This window comes from Dama dama, chromosome 6 (assembly GCF_033118175.1).
Source record: "Dama dama isolate Ldn47 chromosome 6, ASM3311817v1, whole genome shotgun sequence".
Classification (NCBI taxonomy): domain Eukaryota; kingdom Metazoa; phylum Chordata; class Mammalia; order Artiodactyla; family Cervidae; genus Dama; species Dama dama.
The window spans coordinates 1,202,488-1,210,926 of record NC_083686.1 but is presented as its reverse complement, the minus strand read 5'-3'; positions in this window follow the sequence as shown (position 1 = coordinate 1,210,926).

Here is an 8,439-nt window from a genome sequence, read left to right as displayed (position 1 = left end):
CTACAGTTTTATGTAAGTGGAATCATGCCATATTCCACTTTTTGTCTGTTTTTATTTTTTGGCAACACCATGCAGCATGTGGCATCTTAGTTCCCCCACCAGGGATCACGCCTGCGCCCTCTGCGCCCTGAGCAGAGTCTTAACCCCTGACCGCCAGGGAGGTCCCTCTGTCTGACTTCTTTAAATTAGTAAAATTACTTTGAGATTTGTCTGTGTTGTTGGGCTCATCCATAGTGCATTCTTTTAAGAATAAAAATAAGAGAAAAGAAGAAAAGTTTTTTAAATAGCGCATTCTTTTTATTGGTGAGCAGTGTTCCATTGTTTGAAAAAACCACAATTTGTGCATTTGTTTGTTGATCGACATTTGGGTAATTTGCAGCATTTGGCCATTACAAGTAAAGCTACTCTGAGTATTCACGTACAATTCTTTACACTGACATGTGCTTCCATGTGGGGTTTTTAATATCACTACTTAACACCTTTTCATCTTTCTCCTAGCTTCCCAACTATTTCAGATAGTTGTATAACCTTTAATGCCCGTGTCTGTTACCTTGTCATCTGTCTGATTTCTGGCGCAGTTCCCAATTGATTTTTTCTTCTTTATTATGAGTTGTATGTTCTTGCTCCTTTACATTTATGGTGATTTTTGTTGGATGCTGGATATTGTAATTTTTATAATGTTGGGTCCCTGGGATTTGTTTCTTTTTTAATGTTTTTGAGCTTTGTTCTGGAATGCACTTAAGTTACCTGAAAAATAATATGATCCTTTTGGGTCTTCCTTTGAAGTTTCACTAGGTGAGCTCAGAACACTCCTTGTGTGTGTGTGTGTGTGTGTGTCTGTGTGTGTGAGTCACTCAGTCGTGTCTGACTCTGCGACTCCATGGACAGTAGCCTACCAAGCTCCTATCCATGGAATTCTCCTGGCAAGAATACTGGAGTGGGTTGCCATTCCCTTCTCCAGGGCATATTCCTCACCCAGGGATTGAACCCAGGTCTCTTGCACTGCAGGCAGATTCTTTACCATCTGAGTCGCCAGGGAAGCTCAGAAAACTCCTCAGTCTGGGCCCATCTGACCCTATTACTAAAGCAGTAGCTTTCTGAGCACTCTGCTCAATGCCCCATGGCCGCTGGAAACACAGCCCCTTTCTGGCCCCGTGAGGGCTGTTAGACGTTCTCGTTCCGGGGTCGCGCCCGGCCTTGGGCGCTCGGTCCACACACTGAGGACCTGACGGGACTCAGGGCAGAGCCTGAGAGCTGAGCCTCTTCTCTCTACAACTCCGCCGTAGAAGTTCCAGTCCCCGTGGGCCCCCAAATTCAGAACACTGTCTCCTCAAGTCAGGGTACACCAGTTGTCTTGGGGCTCCTCCCCCCGTCACACAGCCGGAAAGCCCCTCTGGGGCAGGTCAGCCGGCGTGGGCCCGTCTTGCTGTCTCCCTTCTCCACTGCTCTGCAGCGCTTATCTCCACCTGAAAAGCTTTGGTTTGTATTTTGTCCAATATTTTTAGATGTTTAAAGTAGTCGTAGGCTGACACAAAGAGCTGATTCATCGGAAAAGACCCTGATGCTGGGAAAGACTGAGGGCAGAAGGAGAAGGGGACGACAGAGGATGAGACGCTTGGATGGCATCACCGACTCTATGGACATGAGTTTGAGTAAACTCCGGGATTGGTGATGGACAGGGAGGCCTGGTGTGCTGCGGTTCATGGGGTCGCAGAGAGTTGGAGACGACTGAGCAACTGAACAACAAGTGTGTGATTTCTACAAGGTAGTAGGCCGCATGAACACGCGTTGGAATTGGTATCATTCATTTTAGATTGTGATAGGTGAAGCAGATCCATTGTGATTGCTGGTGAAACTACTAAAAAGAAAAAAGAAACAGTGAATAACTGCTAAACTAATGTGTGTGATAAAATGAACGGTAAAGAAGAATCCATCTGAGAGAAGACACAAAGCAGAGAACCAATACATCGATGATTTTTATTCAACAATAATGGACAAAATGGTCCAGTTAGTAGACAAAGACTGTCACTGTTAAAAAACGACAACAAAACCAACACAGCTACATGCTGTTTGTATGGGACACAACTGCATCCTAGGGAGACAGAAAGGGTGAAAGTAACAAAACGGACAGGACTTCCCTGGGGGTCCATTGTTTGAGAATCCGCCCACCCGTGCTGGGAACACGGGTTTGATCTCTGGCCCGGGAAGGGTCCACCTGCGGCAGGGTCCCCGAGCCCGTCACCACCACTGCTGAGCCCGCCCTCCCCAACGAGAGAAACCACCCCAGTGAGAAGCCAGCATTGCCGCGGAGGCCCAGCACAGCCAACAATATGGGAATTAACTAAATTTGTTTAAAAAAGAATGGATAAAAGCTATACCACGTAAATCCTCATTAAAAAACAAGGTTAGGATCACCATGTTAGTATCAGATAAAATGGATCTTAAGGCAAGAACAGAAAAGACACAGATGATCCACTGTGATGGTCGGAGACTTCCACAGCCCGGTCAGCGAGGAGACCCTGCAGGCAGAGACCAGGAAGGACGTGGGTGAACTCTGCTCCACCGTGAACCGCACATAACGGACATCTACAGACGGCATCCTCCAGAGCAAGACTCGCTTTCTCCGGGACATCCCTGCCGGTCCAGGGGTTCAGAATCGGCCTGCCAGTGCAGGGGCCACAGGGGCCGTCCCTGCTGCGGGGCGGCCCCACGTCCGGGAAGCAGCCAGGCCCGCGTGCAGCTGAGAGCCGCGCTCTGCGACGAGAGAGGCCGCCGCCGCGAGGGCACAGCGCGGCTCGGGAGGGGCCCGCTCCCGCACACAGCTCGAGAGAGCCTGTGCAGCGACTGAGACGCAGCGCGGCGGGAATAAAGAGACACATTCTTCTCACGCTCACTGGAAACACTCACCAGGACAGACCACACTCTGGGCCGTAACACACTCCCTCACCAACTCAGGATCACAGAAATCACACGGTGTCTGCCCTGAGACCGCGAGGGAACTGACGCAGAAACCGGTGACAGGAAGACAACTGGAAAATCTCCGAACACGTGGAGACTCAGAACGCACGCCTGGAAATTCCCTGGCAGGCCACTGGTTAGGACGCTCCATGCGTTCACCTCCAAGGCCTCAGATTCAATTCCCATCAGGAACTAGGATCCCACGAGCTGAGCCAGAGCCAAAAAAAAAAAAAAAAAAACCACCCGAAAACAACAGCCACAAGAAAACCTACACACTTCTAAAAAACACATGAATCGAAGAACTCTCGAGAAATTAAAAATAATTTGAACTAAATGACTAAATAAAAATGAAACACAACTGATGAGAATGTGTGGGATTCAGCAAAAGCAGTGCTTAGAGGGAAATTTGTAGCATTGCTTGCATATATTAGAAGAGAAGAGGCTCTGTGGGCAACCATCTAAGCGTCCATCTTCGGAAATGAGAAAATGAAGAACAAGTTAAATCCCAAGTCAGCAGCAGAGAAGAATTAATAAAAGTGAGAGTGGAAATTAATGAAATGGAAAAGAGAAGAGACTACAGAAAATCAGTGTGATGAAATAAAATCCGTATTTTATGACAAAACAAAATCTTTTTTTGTTTTCTCGTTGAAGTAGAGCTGATTTACAACGCTGTGTTCATTACTGCCTTACAGCAAGCTGATTCAGTTATCCGTATGCAGACGTTCTCTTTTTATGCTTTTCCATGATGGCTTCTCATAGGACATTGAATGTCCCTGTCTCTGCTGAGCAGTAGGCCCGTGTTGTCTGCTCGTTCCGTCGACATATACAAAAGCTTAGGTCTGCTAGCTGCAACTTCCCACACCCCAGTCTGTTCTCTGTGTCGTGATTCTGGACAAAACAAGAAATATTTGAACGTACAGTTTTTCTCTGCCCGTCTGAGCCCCCTCCCACCCCTCGAGTGAGGGCTGAGTGCCTGCCTTCACCAGACCCCAGGAGAGAACCTTTCTTCTTGCCCTACTGGGGGGCGGGGGGGCGCCACGGCCCACCCTCACGGGTGTGTGCAGGCCTGGACTGCACGGCCTGCGGCTGAGTCATCTGATGTACAGCCCTCTGTCTCAACAGCTCACATACCTTGCTCTGACCTCCGACGGGCAGGCCTGAGAGCTTCTGAAAGGCTGTCTCCTGGGTTAGGATCATCAGGTTGGTGCCAATAAAAATTTACCTTTCTTTCTTAGATCAATTATTGATGAGTCTCTTGTCGATGCTAGCTTGGTGTATCAGAGATAACCCACCCTCCCCAGAGGATGGCTGGAGTTCGCCCCTGTGAAATGGAATATTTCCGGCCACATCAATAAACAAAGACGTCTCAGCTGTCAAGGGTTTCAGCCCTCCAAACATGAATTTCTGAGCCCGGGAAGAACAGAGCCCACTATCAGCCAGTGAGCTGCCACCGCCAGCCGCCAACACTCCCTACGGTGAGCAAGGAACTACAGACGTATAGCGTCAAATCGCAGGACCCTGACCCAGATGGCTGAGATGCCTGTGAGAGGAGTGATTTCAGGGATCCCGGATGCCTGCATCTGCCCGTACACAGGTGGCGCTAGCGGTAAAGAACCCGCCAGCCTAGCGCTGAAAGCTGCCTATTACCCTGTGTGAAACACGTGACCAGTGCAAGTTCGATGAGTGAAGCAGGGCACTCAAAGCCGGTGCTCTGGGACAACCCAAGGGATGGGGTGGGGAGGGAGGCGGGAGGGGGCTTCAGGATGAGGGGACACATGTGCACCCGTGGGTGATTCATGTGGATGTATGGCAAAAACCACCACAATATTGTAAAGTAATTATCCTCCAGTTAAAAAAAAAGAAAAGAAACTGCCTGCCAATGCAGGAGATGTGAGACGTGGGTTTGATCCCTGGGTTGGGAAGATGCCCTGGAGAAGTAAATGCCTACTTGCTCCAGTATTCTTGCCTGGAGAGTTCCACGGACAGAGGAGCCTGACTGGCTACGGTCCATGGGGTCGCAAAGAGTCGGACATGACTGAAGCAACTTAGCACATACATAGGAAAGCGCTAAATACCTTAATTGGAGCTATCTGGCTTTCCTTAATTACAATAATCCTTTGCTGTTCAGACTACCATGGCTTGTTACAAACTTCTCTCCGCCCCACCCACCTCCTCAGAACAGTTTTCCCAGGATCACCTGAGATGCTGTCTCCCAGGCTTAAAGTCCTAAAAACTCCCACCAAATAAAATATAACTCTCAACTTGTGGGCTGTGACCATTTTTTAAGTCGACACCCGACCCTGTGCTCAGCACCACGGGGGCCCCCGGGCCCCACTGGCTCCTTGGTGCCCCTGGGGGGTTCCGCTGGGCTCTCCTCTTGGCCAACCCTCGCTGCTCTTAAGGGACGATCCTGACATTTTTATTCAAGCTGTTTCTACGTGCCCTGGAGCCTTTCAGGGCTCCGGTGCATTTCCGAGTCGGGGACCCAGGAGGGCAGTGAAGGAGGCCCAGGGAAACAGAAGTGGCTGGTTTGTTAGGTTTTGCTTAAGTTGGAAAAAAAAGAAAAAGTTGCTACATGGTCTGAATAAACCCTCTGGTAGTGAAAGGACAGATCGAATGAATTCAGCTCCCAAGAACAGGGAAACCTGGGTTCGATCCCTGGGTCGGTAAGATCTGCTGGAGAAGGGAAGGGATCCCCACTCCAGTATTCTGGCCTGGAGAATTCCCAGACTGTATAGTCCACGGGGTCGCAAAGAGTCGGCCACCCTGAGCGACTTTCACTTTTAAGAACAGGGACCTGTGCTTCTTGCAGCCGCAAGGTGTCCCGGGAGACTGGGAGCCCGGTGGGGGTGTCCGAGGGCCCACCCCCGGGCGCGGCTCGGTCCCGCAGGGGACCCGGATCCCCATCCACTGCTCGTCCAGGACACACAGTGTGGCACGACCGCCCGGGGCCCCAAGCCCCCGCCGCCGTTCCCCCGGAGGGAGAGACGGGACCCAGGAGAGTCAGCCGCCGCAGGAGACTCCGCGGGGGGCTAGGGGCAGACCGGAGCATGTGCACTGCCTCGCCCGAGATTCCTCCGGAAGCTGGGCTCACGTCTCACCGCCAACTTGGGCGCCGCGCCTCAAGGGCCCAGCGGTCCCGCGCAGACGAGGGCGCCAGCTGAGCTCAGACGGCAGCACGTGTGTGCACGCCAGCGGCCTGCACCGGGAAGTGCAGGGCCATCCCGAGGCGCTCCTGGCCTCACTGAGCTTTGTACGCACAGAGAAAGGCGACAGAGGACAAGGTCCGCTCCTGTTGGCCCGTCTCTGGTTCCCCTGCCCACAGGGTCTGTGGGACACAAGGGGGATCAGAGCTCTCCTCTTCTAAAATAGATCCCTGGGACTGGAGAGACTTCTAAATTATAAAAACGCTAGAGAGCTCTCATCCTGTTATTGTACCTTTTTTAATTGGTATGCAAAAGCCCCGAAGGGCTTCAAAACTCCAAAATAGCTTCTAAGGATGCTGCAGAAGACTAGTGAAAGGTAAGGGGTGCAAAAGTGCCTAAGGCAAACAAACAGAACCCCTGAGGCTGACCTCACCTCTGCTCCCTCCACGCCCCTGTACTGAGCCCCCCGCTCTGGTCTGCCGTCTGAATGGCCTTCTATCCCAAAGACACTATTCAATGGTCACGTTCAGAAATGGGACCACCCGAGGCTGGAGGCAAGCCTCTTCACATCAAAGTTGTAAATGAGGGCCGTAGGTAAAGAATTTCTTAAACCCAAGTAGGAGCCTCTCAGGTTTCTGTAAGTAGATTACCGAGATTGAAGGCCACGGGTCTGACTGAACTAAACATAGCTGATATTCAGAGCCTGGGAGGATTTTTTTATTTTTTTGGCCTTCTTCCCTGAGCTAGATGAAGGAAAGTAAAACATTCCAAAGTCCCTTGGACAGCAAGATAAAAACAGTCCATCCTAAAGGAATTCAGCCCTGAATATTCATTGGAAGGACTGATGCTGAAGCTGAAGCTCCAATACCTTGACCAGCTGATGTGAAGAGCCAGCTTATTGGAAAAAAAAACTGATGCTGGGAAAGACTGAAGGCAAAAGAAACGGGTAGTAGAGGATGAGATGGTTGGATGGCATCACTGACTCAATGGACATAAGTTTGAGCAAACTCAGGGAGATGGTGAAAGACAGGGAAGCCTGGCGTGCTGCAGTTCACGGGGTCACCAAGAGTCGGACATGACTGACTGAACAATAAAACGTTCCATCAGGTGGACGGGTATGTCAGCACTTTGGTATCATTTTCCCTGAAGTGGCCACCCCATTCTTTGAGGAATTAAAAGAGCTGTCCTTATTTCACAAATCTAGTCTTTAGAGGACTGAGATGAGGCTCCAGAAAAACTCAAAGCCCATCAATCTTTTTACTGCTCCTCAGACCTCCCCTACTTAGCGTGAGGCTTAAATATATATTATATATTAATATTGTGGCCTTAAGGGAACAGAAGTTACTCCTAGAATTTGCCTTCTTCCTCCTATGCTTCTGAGATGTAAATGGCCCACCTGGTCTTCTCCAGAAACACTTATCTAGACCACCTTTTGAAATCGCAAATTTCAGGAAAGTAACTCTTCTCAAAAGAGAGAAACAAAAGTGGGATAGGTAACTTGAAACTTGTCAAGGACAAGACAACTCTTGCGTCTTCTCCATAAGTATTAGTGAAAAGACTTTCGCCATCTAAACAGGTGACCTTTATTTGTTCCATCGGTCAGAAACCCAATTTGAATCCAACTTCTTTTTTTTTTTTTTAGCCACACCATGAGGCTTGCAGGATCTCAGTTCCCAGACCAGGGATTGAACCCAGACCACGGCAGGGAGAGCCTGGAATCCTAACCACTAGGCCGCCAGGGAAACCAACCTCTTTTGTTACTGTTCCTGATTCATGGATGAAATTTGGGGATGTGAAGTGATGCCGAAACTCAGTCTCTGTGAACCAGCACTGAACTGAATCTTGGAGACAAGAGTTTTAGGTGAAGCAGGAAAGTTTTATTGCTTTGCCGAGCAGAGAGGGCCACTACGGCTAATGCCCTGAAAACTATGGGGGGGGGGGGGGTAGCTCATGAGGCATCTGTAGTCAAGGGGACACAGAAAGGTTGTGTGCCCAGGAGCCCCACAGGGTCCTGCTTGGTTTCGAAGCTACAGGATCTCTGTTGGTTTGAATCTGTGTGTATGTGTGTACTGCAGGTATGTGGTCCTGCCAAAATTAACTGGTAAAAGAGGCCTAACTGGCTAATACTCAAATGAATTTCAGGATCACGTAACCCAGGGTTTATTTTTATTCTTGGCTGTCCTAGGTCTTTGTTCCTGCATGTGGGTTTTCTCTAGTTGCAGGCAACAGGGGCTGCTCGTCATTGTGGTGTGCAGGCTTCTCATCACACTGGTGGTGGTTTAGTTGCTCAGTCGTGTCCGACTCTTTGTGACCCTATGAACTGTTGCCCACCAGG